The sequence below is a fragment of the Euprymna scolopes genome, chromosome 29 (assembly GCF_053919585.1).
Source record: "Euprymna scolopes isolate OS-2025 chromosome 29, ASM5391958v1, whole genome shotgun sequence".
Classification (NCBI taxonomy): Eukaryota; Metazoa; Mollusca; class Cephalopoda; order Sepiida; family Sepiolidae; genus Euprymna; species Euprymna scolopes.
The window spans coordinates 39,919,607-39,937,106 of record NC_136510.1 but is presented as its reverse complement, the minus strand read 5'-3'; the positions used below and the strand labels follow the sequence as shown (position 1 = coordinate 39,937,106).

The 17,500-nt window shown below is 35.4% G+C and overlaps 1 protein-coding gene across 3 annotated transcripts in view; it reads left to right on the top strand.

Moving 5' to 3' along the window:
- LOC145252612 (major egg antigen-like) overlaps window positions 1-17,500 on the top strand; it is a 172,937-nt gene that overhangs the window by 52,852 nt on the left and 102,585 nt on the right. The window contains exon 3 of one of the 3 annotated variants that reach the window (XM_080112324.1): window positions 11,390-11,441. The exons of the other annotated variants lie outside the window; for them this stretch is intronic. The gene's annotated coding sequence lies outside the window, so the exon portion shown is untranslated. The remainder of the gene's footprint in view (window positions 1-11,389; window positions 11,442-17,500) is intronic. 3 annotated transcript variants of the gene reach the window in all.

The following is a 17,500-nucleotide window of genomic DNA, read 5'->3' as shown; positions in this document are numbered from 1 at the left end:
ACCGTACTGATCGGATGTAATGCTTGTGTTCACAACGACGACATCATGTTTTTTTCTGTCACAGTGTGAAGTCTCATAATAATCTATTCAAAAGAATAAACATTATAAACATTTTCCTCCCTTTCTCTCGCTTTCTTTTTTTCTTTCTTCCTTTCTTTTTCTTCTCTTTCTCTCTTTCTCTCTCTCTCTCTCTTTTGCTTTCGCTCTCGTCACTGTTTCTCGCTTTCATTTACAAATACAATAGGCTGAACGAGCGATACTTGCTCGCCATTGGTTGACCCGCCTGTGACGTCATGATCAATATGGAACCCTCTTCAATCACCTTCGCCTAGGACGCGAATTGCGTCTCCTCCTTGAATGTCCTCCCGAGGTTATTCGACCGATCGTACAGAATAAAACCGGACAGACGCGAAACAAGTCTCGTTTAGAAACATGCATCTCCGTGTCCCTTTTATTTTCTCTCTCCAACCCTCTTCCTCCCATGCGCACTCACGTTTACACATTCATATCGATTTTCTATAAAACAAAAACCACTGAATATGTGTCCAAACGCGCTCATCTCATAGAAAACTAGAGATCTCATGCAATCAAAAGAAAAATTACAAGTTCACAACTATATGCAACTAATTAAAGCCGACGTTGCTCGGGATTGAATGATGATCAATGAATGCTTCACATCGAGAGGAAGATTCACATACCTCCTCGAAGTCACTTAGTCCACAATACATCGTATTCTCAATTGCACTGTACGGAATCTACTGCTGGTTTTATAAAATTATTATTTTTTATATATAACTAGCCTGGATGGCCGCCATTGACCGGGGTGTGTGGAGGTGTGTGTTGAGGCAAAAAAGGGGGGGGGAGTAGTGGGCAGGCAGGCTCGAATCCGTACTGCGAAGAAGGAAAAGACCGTGAAAAAAGTGACATCTGTGTTGTTGCGCCTATCACTAAACCGGAAGTGACGTAGGTTAAAATTAAGGCTAAACAATCGAAAAGAGGGGATAACTTTCGAAAATATCGGCAAAAAAGCGACTCCCTCCTGTCCAGTTGAGGGTAAAGGAATTAATATTTTTTGCCAATTTTTCGATATTTGTCGTCCGAAGAGTCGAGCTTTAAAATGATACCAATTTCGTGAAAATCCATCGCCTCTGTCCAAAGTTTTAGGCAGACATACAAACATACATAACATACATTTAAACAGACAGGTGAGATTTATATTATAGAAAACGGCTTGAATTAAAAGTTTAAGATGCAAAACTCAAGTATCACGCTTCAATCATGCTCTAAACAAAAAAGTTCATTTAGAACGCGCCCCTGTCATATCAAAGAAACTAGTGCTGATTTTATATGCCTGGCTTTACTTCTTGTATGGTGATAATGGATTGAATTTATGTTTATAATGAAAACGTCAAATTTAATGAAAATGAAAAACGTTTTAACCAGAAACATTCATTTCGAACGTGCCCCTCTCATATCAAATAACTTACTGTTAAGTTTATAGGTCTGCCCTTCCGGCTTGTGCGGTAAGAAAACTTCTCGAATGCACTTTTGATGTTAGGCTGTGTAAGGTGTTAACTTTGGTCAAAATCACCTGCTCCTTCTTTTACCAGATTATTTCGATTATCGATTTTAGTAGTCGAATCATGCCATGGCTATGTTATTTTTTTTTACGTTTTACCTCCTTAATTATCTTTTGGTCTATGCATAATAGACCATGCGTTCCTCTTTTTTTTCTTTTTTTTTTTTTTTGAATCGTTTTTGTTTTTCAAGAAGTAGTCCACGATTATTGAGGGACTGATAAATTTGTTGTCTCAGTTGTTCTGATAAGATTTACCACATGGTTGGTAAGCAGGTTATGGGCTTGTAGTTACTGGAAGCGGTTCCATTTTCTGTGTCTATTGTATGTCATTCTGTTGGCTGAGGTATGGTTCTCTATTGTCCTCGTACAGTTCTGAAAAGTCCACTCTCCCATTTCACCCTTTGAAAATTGATTAGTTTATTGCTGCTCGCCTGAGGCGCCCCTACCGAGGAATTCTGACGGGACGATCCCGGCATTTCTTTTTCTTAGGCCAGAATCTTCTTCTACGGCGCCTGCTTTTCAAATCCCATTTTCCGGACCTTGTGTGACACCTTCCAACGATGGGAGATAAACATGCCTAATTGATTTGGAAGAAGGGGGAGGTGGGTCGATAGTCATACATTTTCTCATGTTAGTGCTAGTTGATCCACTAAAGATTGAACGTTCAGCCTCCAGAAGAATGTAACCCAGAAGTGAATTTGCTTAGTACTTTATCCGTTACGCCACCGGTCCTTGATAGGATCAAATAAAGTTTCATTCGGAATTCCGTAATGAATCCCATCTTCCTATTTACTTGCCTCCCCACGAGGGCAGAGTTCGACACAAGGTCGTTTCTTTGAGGGGGGATCCAGCTCCCCCAAAAGGGGCACTCTGGATAGGAACAAAAATAAAACTTGTCATGAAAGATTTCTACTCCACTGACCAAGTGCAGAAAAGGTGAAGTGTAGCATCAGAACATTTCTTGACAGAAAGTTGACAAGATACATTTGAAGAAGGTCGGAGGTTACATCGACCGAAACGTTGTGAGAATAACACTTAAGATGCGAAAAAACAATAATACTTAGTGACATTTTTATTATTAGGTTGGTACAATAAATATGTCGTTTTTTGAAATCCACCTATATATATATATATATATATATATATATATATATATATACTAGGGGGGGGTACCCGGCGTTGCCCGAGTGTTTGTAGGTGCGTGTATGGAGGGGGGGGGGGGTAATTAATAATCCTGCTTAAATATTATAAAAAAGACGATGTAAAAAAAAAAATCCAAAACCAAAACGGAAAAAAAATGGCATAAATAAACATGTGTATGGTAAACTAAAGAATAAGCGAAGTAATAAAAAAAAAAAAACGTTTGGTCGGGAGGAGGGATTGATACCGGAAGCTTTGACGCGGAGATGGAAACCAATGCCAACTACTTAACGGTCTCGACCACGAGTGAGAATAATTGATTAGCGTGTTAAGTTAAAGCTTATAAAGCTAAAAGAGGTTTGATTGACAAGTCGACGCTAAATGAGGTCATCGCGCGATCGTTATTTTTAGTTTTCACTTCACCCCAGATGATGGTGGGAAGGGGGGAAAGCAGAGCAAAAGCCGAGAACACAACGTTTTTCACTGTATTTATACTAAAATGCAGGACGAACCGGGCACAAACCGAAATAGCGCGAATCTCATAAAAGTCGACGTAAATAAATCTAGATACGACCCGCGTTCCCAAATCCTACATATTATGATATAGGACCCATATAAACAGTTGTAAGCGATAGTAACGACCCCGGGAGCGTGTGATCGAAAAGCCTTTTGAAGACATACACGAAATGGTCACACACATTTTGCCTTTTATATATATAGAAGAAGAAGATATATATATAAACGACATTATTTTTGCACCAATCTAACATTATTGAAAACGTAATAGCAGTCAGTATTTTAAAACTGATAATCATTATTCATTAATTATTATATGGATAATATCGTCTGTTTTATTCATACTCAATGTTTTTGACTTGTAATAAAGATTATAATGATGTATCCGGTCTTTAGGCTTCGTTAGGTAAAAAGAAAACGGGATTACAGTTTTTTTTCTCTATTTTAAATCTATTTTATTTATACATACTAGCGGAGTCTGTGGAAATTTCACAGCAGCATTTTTTATATGTAATGTTTGCTGCTGGGCATTTTGTGGACGTTCAGTGTGAGTGGAGACCCCGCGATATTATTATAACCCCTTTGGTAAAACCGTAAAAGTATTTATCTAAGTAATCTGGTTAATGTAGTGTCAGAATATATCTGGTTATTACGGGTTAACTCCAGCATCCTTATATGAGTCTGTGACATATTTCCATTGTATGGACGCCCGACGCTAACGGAAACCCCGCCAGATTATTATATCATCTTTAGACAGAACAAATACTACCTTTGGATCCTATCCAGAAGACCAAGAAGGTATCTCTTAGTTTCAAGAATGGTCCAAAAGCGACATCATTTTAAAAACATATATATTTAAAATGTTTCTTTTTACATTGCCTCTTCGGTGATCGGGAGATCCTATTTATTAAAAAGGAGGCTAGAAGGTGATAACATACTACGAACAACAAATTTACGTATCAAAATACTAATTTAACACTAGGACTATGACAACAGCAAATTGTTTTCATTGTTTTGACTCTCGAGTATATATCCGACACAGTTAATCAACCGAGAACTACATCACTCTATATAAAAGCATATAAGATACCAACGGATACGCACTCGAGAGTCAAACAATAAAAAGAATATGCTGTTGTCCTAGCCCTAGTTATCACCTTCTATCCTCTTTTTTTATAATAAAAAGGATGTCTCGATCGAATAATTTACAATCTGGAAACCGTGAGACACGTACGTACGTACGTACGTGAAAGGTGCTACGGTATAAAACCATACATATAACGTTACTCAACGCGTTGTAACTTCAGTCGCAAAGTAGACAAAGCATTTGAACTAACTTCAACTTGCTTTTTTCGGGTTTGTATTACTGTACACATAGATTCGAAAAAGTTGTCAAAAAACAAATATATTACAAATAAATGTTATCAAAGGCAAGATAAGTTACTTTTCTACCAAACTGGATATATTTTTCGTGTTTTTATTCAATGTAACATGTTTATTCAGCTCGAAAACCATACAGTGTTTACCGATGTATTGGAACATTCAAGATGGCGTCTGATTCTCTCTTTAACACGGTAAGTTTGGGAAAAGATGTTATAAATAAAAAACTGGATAAAATACTGTTAAAAACTCACTCAATATATGTTACCGTGACATAGGTTGACATATATTCGGCGGGTTTTTAATAGTATTTTGTATAGTTTTTTTTTATTTATAACACCTTTTTCCAAACTTACGGTGTTAAAGAGGGTGTGAGACGCCATCTTGAATTTTCGAATACATCGGTAAACACTGTATGTTTTTCGAGCTGAATGAATATGTTACATTGAATAAAAACACAAAAAATATATCCAGTTTGGCAGAAAAGTAACTTATCTTTCCTTTGATAACATTTAATTGTTATATATTTGTTTTTTGACAACTTTTTCGAATCTATGTGTACAGTAATACAAACCCCTTTTTTCGCTCAACAACGGCATTTATTTCCTCATTCTCCCGCCACGCGTTCTATCTCGTTACGGCTCTTACGTGATCGTCCTTTTTATAGTCTTTCTTTTTTGCCTACCGGTGACGTCATTTCGCATGTCTTTGCATACGTGCGTCTGAGTTCTGTTACATATAGCTTCACTGAGCAAAAAGACAGGGAACAGAAAAAGGGTATTTTTATTTTGCACCCGTCTCTCTCGGGCGACAGTGAAGTTTTATGCTTAATGTTATTCCGTTGATCAATTAAAGCGTTTATTGTGATTGTGCATGCCTATCTTGGATTCACAGACCCTGTTGACAATGCCACAGAAGTAGATGGTATCTAGTTGCGAAAGCTCTATTGCAGCCTGCTATCCCCTGTGTTTCCTTTTCTCCTCACTCCTCTTGCAGAAGGCTTTACAGCTAAAATGACCCCTTAACTAGCAATATAAAAACCTTACATAGCTACAAATATCAAAGGATAATAAGCTGGTATGCGTATATTCTATTTTTTTTTTTTTTTTTTTTTTGCATCCATATGTCTCCGCCAAGTTTTCATATGGGGTGAGACAAGAATATAGCTTTGCACAGAGGCATAAAATTCATAACGGTCCAGGATACATCCTCGAAGATTAGATCGGCAGGGTGGGTAGTTTGTACCGACTTTTTGCCCTGCTCTATCGAGCTGGTTAGGGTTATATGCATCCTCCAAAGCTTCACTGTAATTTTATTTATTTCAAACTACTCTCCCTCTCTTTGTCTCTCTGTCTCTCTCTCCCTCTCTCTGTTATTGTCTGTCTGTCTGTCTCTCCCTCTCTCTGTTATTGCCTGTCTGTCTGTCTGTCTCTCCCACTCTCTCTCTCTCTCTCTCTCTCTGTATATCTATCTATCTATCTATCTATCTCTCTCTCTCTCTCTCTCTATATATATATATATATATATATATATATATATATAGATATAGTAGTATCGATTGGTTATCTATATGTAAATCCAAAGAAACTCGCGTGATTATTAAAGAGTGCTCAGTTCAGGAGAGAGTTGGTATATAGGTTTATTATACAAATATTATTGGTTACATATGTGCATACATGTTTCAGTGAAATCCCAATTCAAGGATAACACATCAGACCAGAAAAGAATCGATATTGAAACGGTAGTCAAAGTTATATTAGTTTTTATAAAATATTAGGGCATGGTTTACATTCTGGAAGAAAGTGGGGTATATACTTTGTGAATGTGAGCAATAGGAGTTTTCGAGGGAAGTGTGGCGAAAGGAGTAGGGTTGAGGAGGGAGGGGATTTCGTATGGTTAAGCCATCGCAGTAGGGAAGTGTTAGTATTCTTTTAACTTGGCGGTTGTTTATTGGTCTAAGTTTTCGCTTTGATCCGAAGTAATATTATACCTTTATCTTCGCTACATCCCTATCTTAGGTTTTTATGGTTGTTTTTTTCTTTTCTGGTGGAGACTTCATTTTCCTATTCACAACTTTTATTTTTCATTTATTCATTTATATACTTATTTATTTATATTTTATTCTATTCATCGCTTTTTATTCGTTCATTTCTTTCTAGTTTTCAATTCTTTCTTTCTTTATTTGTTTGTTTATTTATAAGATACATGTGCATATGGTCAAATTAACAGTTAGTTAAACATATATTGGCTTATATATATAATTGAAATAAAGCTGGTATATCCGTTGTTATATTTTCTCCTATTCCGCGGTGTTAAAGGTAATTATCGTAGCAAAGGTTTTTATATCTATATATAAACTTGATTTCAATGTTTCATTTGGGATGTTTATTCTTTCCCCAATACTAGAATATGTATTTATTTGATAGATTTATATGCTTCGTTTTAAAGATAGGTTCTTCAGACCATACGCCTGCAAACTGGTGTATAATAGCATATATTTATCTATATTTGTGGAATATTTCGTTTCTAGAGTTCTCTAGTTGGAGTACTTAGTTATCGTTTGAGGTCAGTTACGTAGTTGGTTTCCTAATGTAGCGCTGCTTTACGATAATACTTCTTGTGGGTATATATGAACACTCCAATTATAAGCGTGGCAGACCCAGAGATTATTTTAGTTAATCGTTTTGGGATGTTTAATTATTACGTATGCAAAGTGTACTCAATTTTATCCAGTTAGTGGTAAATTATGTTTCTGTTCGTTTAGTTTAGTATTAAATGGTGACTCTTGAGATGGTGCTGAGGGATAACGAAAGGATGGCTTCTCTCTTATCGCTTTACGAAAGGATGGCTTCTCTCTTATCGCTTTACGATAATACTTCTTGTGGGTATATATGAACACTCCAATTATAAGCGTGGCAGACCCAGAGGTTATTTTAGTTAATCGTTTTGGGATGTTTAATTATTACGTATGCAAAGTGTACTCACTTTTATTCAGTTAGTGGTAAATTATGTTTCTGTTCATTTAGTTTAGTATTAAATGGTGACTCTTGAGATGGTGCTGAGGGATGACGAAAGGATGGCTTCTCTCTTAATTTAGCTAAGTTATTTATGCTAGCCTCTTCTTTGGCGTTTTTCAGTGAGTGTTATTAATTAGAGGCGTATCGGTTTATAGTAAGTATAGTTATTAATTTGTGGTATATCGGGGTTACTCTGCATCCTTTCACCTCATACCTTGGTTCATTCATCAATTAATTAAGATATTGAGAGTGAGGATTATGAGTTGTAGTGTTACTACTATGGAGGGATCACTATTTGTTTCTTACAACTTATTAAAACGTAGTCACCAAATGTTTGCAGCTTATAGCCGATTCTACTTTTATATTTAATAATTTATCACGGTCCTTAAAACTAATAATTTCATGTTTCTCAGCTAAACATAGGTAACAGGGTGAAGTTAATGAACTACATGTTTTAGCCTTCCTAAGTATTTTCCATTCGACTAAGCATGTTTTGTTCGCCTCGATTAATTTCCAGTATTGGACTGAGTGTGAGGTGGCTGTAGTATATGCATTATTATTCATTGACGGTGTATAGGCATAAAATCTGTTTTGCAATGTCATTAAGGTGCTGCCTATGTAGAATTCGTCTATTTCTGTGTTTTCCACGGTGCATATTCTAGCCTGGTATACCAGTGAAGATGTGAGGCAATTCTTGCTTAGTGGGCATTCGGTCGGTTTTTCGCAATTGCAAGTCTTTCCGTTATCATTAATATTAATGCCTGTTGTTGGATTATATTTCCTTCTTATTTTATTATTGTGCTTTTTTATGATTCTCTCTAGGTTTTCAGTACAGCTGTAGCTAAGTTTTACGGTGTTTTTATTAAAGGTCTTATGTAGTGCACTGCTAGGAGGGAAGTCTTTATCTATAAGATGAAAGAGCCTATTCCCAAGTTTCTTTTTACCATTAGGTTGAAGGGGGCAGCTTATTTTTCTACCTCGATTATTAGATCTATTCGTATTTATATTGCTTCTATTGTATTTAATGTCGTTGTTTTTTTTTTTAATCCGTTGTTTTTGAGCGCATTGTTATAAGTATTCTTGTATCTATTGACTATTTCCTCATTGGAGGAGTTATTATTTATTCTACGTTCGATTGGTGTAGGTATATGCTTAATAATAGAGGGTGAGTGATTGGAGCGTGGGTGGATATATGTGGAGATTGTATTTTCTTTAATGTATAGTTCGTAGGTAAATCATCGGTGACGTCCTTTTTTGTATTTTCTTTTAATGTATAGTTTGTAGCTAAATCATCGGTGACGTCCAAGAAGTTGACTTTCTATTGCACTGATAAAAAAAAAACGTCTGTGTGGATCTGTGTAGATTTCCAAGCAGCTTAGTTGTTGTTGCGGAGCTCTTATGTCGAAATATATATATATATATATATATATATATATATATATATATATATATATATATATATATATATATATATATATATATATATAACGCCATGTGTAATTTTAATATTATTATTGTGGGTAATTCAGTAAAGAGCTGATATTTGTTATGGGTGGTTTGTACTCAAGATAATATCATCAGTCATGATTTTAATACAAATTGAGTTGTTTTGAAGTAAAAATGTCAATAACATTTCTCATCTTAAACGATGAAATTACCAAACTTTATGCCACGTAACATTTTACGTATTTTTTTTTTATGTAAAAATATAATCACCAAAAACTACCTTCTTTTTCAATTGGCTGTATGCTTGTTCTCTACCGGCTTTAATGTTCTTGAATCAAGTGCTTTAGCTTTCTGTCTTCCGTTCCCGTTTGTTATTGACTAGAATCGGATGATGGTAATAAGTCTAATGAGGTATAAAAATGCGTTAATGTTTCTTCTGAAGTATCATTTTAAATCTCTCTCGAAAAAATCATAGACAGTCTGTCGGCCAATTCTATTGTTATTAGTTATTGATTATTTATTTATTTTTTTGCTTAGGCCTCATTACTTATCAAGGCTTGAAGGCCGCTCGACGATAAGGGTTAATGAATGTAAGATGGTTGTGTAATAATGTAAATTGGGTATATATATATATATATATATATATATATATATATATATATATATATATATATAGAGAGAGAGAGAGAGAGAGAGAGAGAGAGAGAGAGAGAGATAGAGAGAGAGACACAGAGAGATAGATAGATAGATAGATAGATAGATAGATAGAGAGAGAGAGAGAGAGAGAGAAGAAATCTTGATAAGAGCAAGTTTCTTCGCCGAAATATATCGATGAACATTATTTTAAATTGTTTATTCTTTGCGTTGGATGGATGGCTTCAAAACTTATTTTTACATACGTGTTTTATTTTGATTTCTTATTTATTTTATTTTTGTAATTTAAAAAGATGAGCGGAGGATGTGGGTGAATTTTTATTACGGCAAATATAATGGTTATTATATCGTATTCATCACCGGTGTAGTCGCCAACAACACTAAATTTGGTTTGAAATATATATTTTTTACTTGGGAATCACCACTTACCAAGGCCTTAAGGCCACTTGAGGGTAAAGGTTAATGAATGGAAGGTAATAGTGTAAATTAGGTAGAATTTTATTATTTATAGGGACGGCTCAACAAGAACTTGTTTACATTGTATTTGAAGTCTAATATGTTGTATTCAACCTGGAAGCGGGACAGCGGAACAATGTCCCCCAGGCAGGCGGTTCTAGAAAAGAAGCTTTGTTCATGGAATCTTCGTTTACATTTAGGTACATATAGAGAGTGGGGAAGATCATTTACAGTGGTTGCAGCTAGTCGAGTGTTTTGTGAAAGTTTGGCAAGGGGGATCATAGATTGGAGTTCTGCCGAGCACCTGCTATAAAAATAACGATAGAGCAGAGATAGGCCGGCAACAGCTCTTCTATGGGAAAGAGGTTACAAAGAATGATAAGGGTATCGTCTACTTGGTTTCGAAGCTGGTTTTGAACTCTATCAAGACTGGATAGGGCGCGAATGGTTCTATTTCTTTTTATGACCTTATTGCCTATTAAATAATGTTTTATTTTTAATTTCCAATATGTACATATTAAGTGTGTTTATTTATTCGCTTTGCAGAAGATGAGACACAAGGTCAGGTGAGGTTTTGAAAAACCAATGCACTAAGTGAACTACACTTTTGATTTTTTTTTTAACTCACATTCACCCCTAACAAGGCATATCGCCACTTGGAGGTTAAGGGTTACTATTTGAGACCGTTCCTAGGAAACGTTAGCAAGATGTTGGTTTACATTACATTTAAACTTCTGCATATCAGTAGAGCCAGGGAAGAAACTATGAGAATAGAAAGCTTTCTGACATTTAGGGACCTCAACAGTGAAGTGGTGAGACTTTGTTGCTAAGCGGGTTTGTCGGGGATATGCACGTCGAGGGGGCACAAGTGAAACGAGTTCATCAGAGCATATTCCATTAAAATAAAAAAAAAATAAAGTAAAACAGGCACAGAGATGCAACATTGCGGCGATGGGGCAGCTTAATTGACAAAGTGGGACCTTATATTGGAAACTATTGGGGCCCTATCCAAGAGGGAGAGGCTAGTGGTAGATGCACCGACCCAGAAGTGGCAACAATACTCCATGCATAGGCGAATGGCGGCCTTGTAGAGTTACAAGATACTCTCAGGTGTGAGTAGTTTTCTAGCTTGATATAGGGATCCCATCTTCTTTGCAGCAGCCTTCGCAATGTCCTAATGTCCTTAATATATTTGTTCCAGCTCATATTGCCAATGAATGTTAGGGCGAGGAGTTTGAAGGAAGAGTCATTAGGTAAGGTGTCCTTTGTTATGATTCACTTGCTTTTTTTTTTATATACATTTACGTTCTTATTTACTCATAATCCCTTTATATCTATTAGTTTTATATACTGATCTATCTATCTATCTATCTATCTATCCATCTATCTTTCTTTCTTTCTCTCTCTCTTTCTCTCTCTCTCTCTCTCTCTCTATATATATATATATATATATTTATATATATATATATATAAGTATACATATCTATCTATCTATCTATCTCTCTCTCTTTCTTTCTCTCTCTCTTTCTCTCTCTCTCTCTCTCTCTATATATATATATATATATATATATATATATATATATATATAAGTATACATAGGTTAAATAAAATATGTTGAGAAAAACTTTAGTAAGAGTTAAAAACATATTTATCATTCGAAAAGGAAACACAAATAAAAGCGAAAATCCTTAATCCGCGAAGTTTCGCAGAAATACTTTCCTCCTCGTCAGAGAAAAGGAGTTAGCAAAATCATAAAGACATTTTGCTTGTAAAGTATTTAAAAAAACCCAGTATGCAAAGGATCCTATTAGCGTAAAAATGAAATATAGAACTATGAAACAGATGGAGATATATATAGTACTGATTTAAATAAAAACATAATACTTGAGTGCCATCAGTTAGAATCGAAACCAAAACATTTAGCGCTCCAGCGACGTTCCCTACTATTTGAGCTATCGACAGATGGATAAAAGAGATTTATAATGAAATCACTTCAAGCTATGAATCAATCTACGCATGCGCAAAAGTAATAGAAATATGTCAGCAAGTTGGAATGGATATTTTGATTTTCAGCTTGCCGACATATTTTTATACGCGTTGTTCTCCCATCAAAACAAATACTTTTTCCGTCCTTAACCAATCTTGGTGTATGATTACTAGGGCGATGACAAAAGAATATTCTTTTCATTGTTTTGACTCTCGAGTAAATATCCGACACAGTTAGACATAGTTAATCACATGAAAACCGCATAACTCTATCTAAAAACGCATAAGATATTAAATGATATATACTCGAGCGTCAAAATAATGAAAAGCATATTCTCTTGTCATAGCCTTAATGATTACTATTTACCGTTGATTTCAGTTTTATGTGACCAGTAGTTTAAGAGTTGATCGGTTAAATATTTTCACACAGACATACACACACAAATACATACATCTACTGTTTTATTTATAGAGAGTAGATTTTTAACGCAAATAGACCTTACATCATTTGTAGACATTTATGCTGACGACACTACCATTTATGGTAACACATCTAAGGCAGTAAACGACCAAATTCTCTCCGATTCTCTCTCCTCTGATCTTAAGCACGTAGTACAATGGGGAAAAGAGTGGCTGGTTACTTTTAATGCATCTAAAACCAAGCTTCTCTCTTTACATCATGAACATTCTGATCCACATCTGGCATCAATTGAAATGAATGGCTCTCGTCTTCAGGAGGCCTTAAGTTTTGACAAGCTTCTGGGCTTGACCATTACTCCTGATCTTAAATGGAACACGTACATCAAATCTGTTGCCAAGGCCGCTGGAAAAATGGTGGGATCTTTCTATCGATCCGGTAGATATCTCACTGCTGATACAATTCTCTATCTATATAAGAGCCAGGTACGTCCAAGGATGGAATACTGTTGCCACATCTGGGCAGGAGCTGGTAGAAAGGACTTGTCCTGCCTTGATAGAGTTCAAAATAGACTTCGTAGCCTCGTAGGAGATGTCCTTTTCTCTTCCCTGCAACCTCTATCTCACAGAAAAGATGTTGCGAGTTTGTCTCTGATGTATCGTTATTTTCATGGAAAGTGTTCGACTGAACTTCAGTCTATGGTCCCCCCACGCCTAACTTTCACAAGAAACACTCGTCTATCTGAAAACACTATCAAGAATCTCCCCACTCTTTATCTGTGCCTAAACCTAAACGTAAATTCCATGAAAAAAGCTTCTTTCTTAGAACTGCACGCCTGTGGAATTGTCTTCCATTTTCCTGCTTTCCGGCTGACTAGAATATGGTTGTCTTCAAGTTCAACGTAAATAAGTTCTTGATGAGCCGTTCCATATAAGTTATCAAATTTACCGAATTTTCATTATTAATGATTACTATATTGTTCAATTTCTACTGTACACTCTGTAACCCTTATCCTCGAGTGGCTTCTTGGCCTTGATAATGTGGTGATGCGTGTGCAAAAAAAAAAAAAAAGACCACAAACGAAAAGGTGAAGTGAAACCAATTGTTTTTGACTAATTTCCTTTAAGGTAATTATGTCGGTGATAGTAATGATTACAGGGTAGTAGTGTAAGTAGAGGGTTTTTCTACTTCGGAAAGACACGTCACAGTTAATTGCACCCGTTATTTCCGATATTCACTCCAACCGGAACACCATTGAGTGCCATGTAGTGATTATTCCTCATTTTAAGCGCACCTATATCTTTCCCCCGCTCTTTTCTAAAATCGCAATGTCAGAAACAACTTTTCACCTGATTCTCGTTGCATCACCATTAAAAATATTATCAGTTTAGCATAGGTAAAGAGGAAAACAGCTCACCCGGATGTGCATTCTGGTTGACGATGGGTAATTGCTTCTATAAATCCTTCTATCTTCAAATATTTATACATTCTGTTTGATTTTGTTGTTTTGGAGAGTAAAACTGTTGCTTTTGTTTTTGTTTTTTTGTTTGTTTGTTTTACTTCGCAGAACATGGTTGAGTTTTGCAAAGGGAAAGAGAAAAACAGTAGCATCCATGTTTGGTGCATTTTAGGCCAGGAAACAATATCTTGACACAGCCTGATCTAGTAGCACCAATGGCCTTATTCTGTAGAGGTGAGGTATGACCTGTCTTTAAAGAGCAATTGGTTTATTTTCAATCTCCTGGGGCGCCCCTATCGAAGAATACAGAGTGGTTCGTTTATGGCTATTTAGAATAAACCACTCTTCCTACCAATCTTGTGTCACATCTTTCTGCGATGGCAAGGAAAGCAGTAAATACACTCGGTTTAGATTAAATAAAAAAAAAGACTCCTCGACAGTTTGGCCTTCTGGCTAGGATACTATCCACACTGCAGACTCCATAATCCATTTTCTTTTTTGCTCCCACTCAATATTCCACTCTCACTTAGAGACTGATCTGTTTGTTTTTGATTATGAGCAAACCGGAAAACAGTGGGTGATCTATCACTTAAAAATGATTGGGGAGCTCTTACAAACCCAATGCGGTAGTTGTCTGTCTAGCCGCACAGATACAGCGAAACAGTACTGTATGTGGATGACTATATATATATATATATACATAAAATTTCAAATCAACCTTTAGTGTGAATGTGGTATTGTGGTTACTTAAATGATTCTAGTCAAGAATAGGATAGACATTTGCTAGTAACTATGACTGATGCTAACCAACGACACTCATTTCCCACACTTTGAAATGACCTCCTGTCTAATTGGCTCTAATAAATGTTTTATTTTTAATATTTCTGCAAATAAATATTGCAAAGTGTAGTACCTGTTCTGAAATTACACTTCCATTATTTTATCCTCGGTCAGTAAAGGAGAACCTTTCTACACTGAGGGAATTTTTATTTCTGTTCCAATGCAGAGTGCCCCTTTTTGTAGAGCTAGGTGTTCCCCACATTCAAAACTAATCTGGTATCTAACTCTGATCACGGCATCCCTATGTAAGAGGGGTGCGTACCCATCATTAAGAAGCATTTCTGTTTTTTGTTTTGTTTTGTTTTTTGTTTTTTGGACTCGCTGCCGGCCGTTTTCTTACTAACCAAATCTTTCATTGATCGCGCTGTTTTCATCCGTTCACATAGTTTATAAAATTTGACGTTCTGACCTCGTCAGACAAACACCTGCGTAGACCGTCTTTGAACTGTGTTTCAAAACATTCGGTATATTACAGACAGCACGAAAAATATTCTGAATAGCCCAAACGGAGGATCTCAAATATACAAAAGAACCATTATATGATATCACATTTATTCTATGGGAAAAAAATACCGAAAATATCCCGAATGACGACAAAGATATTCATAGTATACTCTCAATAACAGCCCCAAAGAGCATTTAGTTGAGTTTATTTTTTTTTATTTTGGGAGGAAGGGGAGATACCCAACAGACTAAAAGAACTATTTCTTTTAAGATTCCCATTAAATTTGCCAATTTAATAACGTTACAAAAGAGTCAACATTTTATTACTACTACTACTACTACTAATAATAATAATACTAATACTACTACTACTACTACTACTACTACTACTAATAATAATAATAATAATAATAATCTATATAATACAACTACTACTAATAATCTACTACAACTAATAATAATAATCACCTACTAATAATAATAATCTATATAACAACGACTAATAATAATAATCTATATAATATTCTGCTTGCTCCTTCATTAATCTGTTATGCTTTGAAAAGTGCTCATAAAAAGGGCCAAATGCACGAAATTTGGCCTTAAAAAGGCCAATCTAACGTATGAAAGTGGCCTTTTTAGATCGCCCCCGTCGTTGTCCAGCTCCTAACCAAAAGTACACTAAACATCCAATCTAACATTTAGGTTTTTCTTCTTTATTAACAATGCCGCTTTTATCGCTCTTTTTCACCCGATCAAGACATATTGCCACTTGAAACGCAAGGGCCTACTATTTGGGACCATGTCTAACAGGGGAATGTGGGGAGATCAGGGAAATGTCTGTACACATTCCATTTATATTTCTGCAGTCAGGAAAGCAGAAAACTGGGAGAAAATAACAAAGTCTAGAAGTCCTAGAGAATAAACTATTAGAGTAGACAGCCTTCCAGCATCTAAGGACGTCAACAGTGAAGGGGTGAGATTTTTCTGCTTGACAGGTTAGCCAGGGTTATATACGGTCTAGGGACACAAGTGCTGTTTTCATTAGAACACATTCCATTAAAGTATTCGTAAAACAAGCACAGGGATGGCATATTGAGGAGATGAGACAGAAGTTTGAGACAATACAGGACCTATTATACTTGGAACTCATTTTTTTTTTTAAATTCTGTATAAGAGTGAGGGACTAGTGGAGGATTCACCAGTCCAGATGTAGCTATAATATTTCATTTATGGACGAAGTGTTACTTATTAAAGATACAGGAGGTTCTCTGGTGTGTGTAATTTTCTAGCATGGTAGAGGAAGTCAACCCTCTTTGTAGCAGCCTTGGCAATGTCCTCAATGCATATATTCCAATTCATGTGAATATTAGGCCGAAGAGTTTTATTATTAATAATTTTTTATTTCCAATAATTACACATGTATCTGTAAATAAATTATGATACATTTACCTTTTTATTATAAGACAAGAGAAAATGCAAAATCTTAAACAAAAGATTCATATGAATAGCACGCAAAAACACATGATTGGAAACCTGGCGAAATAATAACAAAACAAAAAAAAAGACTTTCTCAGATCCAAATTTGGACGCCATTTTGTGTTTTGTCTTGTGACCTAAGTTTCAATAGAATTAACCTTCATTCAAAGAAAATATAAAGAATGTCCAATTGTAAAAAGTACGCCTTTGTCAAATAAATAACTCTTTTTAAGTTATGGAATTCATTTAAATCGGACGCGTGGGTTGATAGCAATTTAAATAAATTCTTAATAGCTACGAATATTTTAAACTAGCGTAAAAGTCTAGAGTTGCTCAAGAGCAAATTGAGGTTAATTTTTGTTTATAATATTTCTTAGCCTTTCTTTTTAACGTCTCTAATTTGACACTTGAAGCATCGACTTTCTTATAGCGATAAAATTTAGCAAACTTTAATATACGTACATTAATAATAATAATAATAATAATAATAATAATAATAATAATAATAATAATATATTTAGTGGAGATGGTAATTAATAAAAACTGAAGAAAGTGCTCAATACTGTTGTAGAGCAAATATGCGTTTTATTTTTTATTACCGTATCTTTCTGTTAAGTTACATTATTGTTTCGGCTACACGGCCGTTTTTTTGGGCCGTCTGTAGCGTCCTCAGACTTTTACAGAAATGT